Here is a 1,903-nt window from a genome sequence, read left to right as displayed (position 1 = left end):
ATGAGTATGAGGTTTCTCCTTAACGGCACCAATCTCTTCAATAACTACAGCTGCTTTCTCGGCACCTGCCTATAACTTTAAGAGGAATCTGGGTTCCTTTTCTCACCAAGCTGCACAGTTTTTCACATCCTTCCACTTTTTCTCATTGTAAATCTGAATAAGACTAGGAAGTAGTAGCCATAAGATAGCCCAGATGTTATGCTGACTAGGAGTTGCCGCCACCAAACAACTTGGTCTGTTACTTTCTAATTCAGTCTCATTTAAGTTCGTTCTCTCTCTCTCTCTCTCTCTCTCTCTCTCTCTCTCTCTCTCTCTCTCTCTCTCTCTCTCTGTGTGTGTGTGTGTGTGTGTGTGTGTGTGTGTGTGCATGTGTGTGTGCATGCATGAGTGTGTGTGTGTGTGTGTGTGTGTGTGTGTGTGTGTGTATCAGCACCTGTACAAGTCAGAGACAACAGATTTCCTAGAACTGAAGTTACAGGCAGTTGTGAGCACCACAGTGTGGGTGCTAGAACTCAAGCTTGTGTCCTCTGTAAGAGCAGTACTCATTCTTAACCTCTGAGCCATCTCTCTAGCCCCAGATCTCCACTTAGCCATCAGTATTCTGTGTGGTGGTATTGTGTTCCCCAAAATATTGTGTACCCTAATAAACTTATCTGGGGTCAGAGACAGAACAGCCACTAGATACAAAGGCTAGAAAATAGTGGCACTCGCACCTTTAATCCTAGCATTCCAGAGACAGAAATCCCTCTGGATCTCTGTGAGTTCAAGGCCACATTGGAAACAGCCAGGTGTGGTGACACGTACCTTTAATCCCAGAAAGTGAGCCTTTAATCCCAGGGAGTGATGGCAGAAAACAGAAGCATATATAAGGCGTGAAGACCAGAAACTAGAAGCATTTAGCTGGTTAAGCTTTCAGGCTTTCCAGCAGCAGTTCAGCTGAAATTCATTCTGGATGAGGACTCAGAGGCATCTAGTCTGAAGAAACAGGATCAGCTAAGGAACTGGCGAGGTGAGGTAGCTGTGGTATGTTCTGCTTCTCTGATCTTCCAGCATTTGCCCCAATACCTGGCCTCAGGTTTGATTTTATTAATAAGAACTTTTAAGATTCATGCTACAATTCTGCTTTGTATACTTCCACCAGAATCACCCGATTAGACTCTGCTTACAGCGCTTTAGAGTTTCGGTAGCCCACAGGGCCAAACTCTTCCAAATTCTTCCTGCAAACCAGTTCCAAAGGCCTACGAACTCCATGATCATAGCAACAGCCCTACTTCTCAGTACTGATTTTCTATACTATTTTACCTTCCTCGGTGCTTTGACAAAATACTCAGCAAGAACAACGTCATGGAGGAAGAGCTCACTTTGGCTCACAGTTTGAGAGTATAGTGTGCCACAGCAGGGAGGGAATGAGGGCAGCAGAAATGTAAGGTGGCTGGCTTTACCGCAGCAGCCTCGTTAGGAAGCAGAGAAAGATAAAAGTGATTCTCATCTCACTTTTTCCTTTTTATTCAGTACATGGCTCTGGCTCATGGGATGGTAGCACCCTCATTCATGTTGGATGCTCTCTCAGCAGTTAATCCTCACTGTAAATGCCTTTTCTTGGTGATCCCAAAGCTGACCACATTGTTGATGAAGAAATACCAGCTTGGGAATATAAACCGGGAACAAATAGATGAAAATGGAGGAAAGGAAGGTGGGAGGAAGCAGAGAAGGAAAGCATCATTTTGAATGAATGAAGGGCACGAGAGTAGTCAACCCTGTGCTTAACTGGGGCTTGTATGATCTACGTTTTCTTCACAGTTATTTTTTTAATCTTTCTTTCTCCTATGAGGAAGATTAAACTGGTAATAACAACTAAAACTTGAAGAAGAGAAAAGAGTGAGTTAAGAGAAAGTACTCCTTT

This window comes from Peromyscus maniculatus, chromosome 4 (genome assembly GCF_049852395.1).
Source record: "Peromyscus maniculatus bairdii isolate BWxNUB_F1_BW_parent chromosome 4, HU_Pman_BW_mat_3.1, whole genome shotgun sequence".
Lineage (NCBI taxonomy): Eukaryota > Metazoa > Chordata > Mammalia > Rodentia > Cricetidae > Peromyscus > Peromyscus maniculatus.
This window is presented reverse-complemented; position numbering follows the sequence as displayed.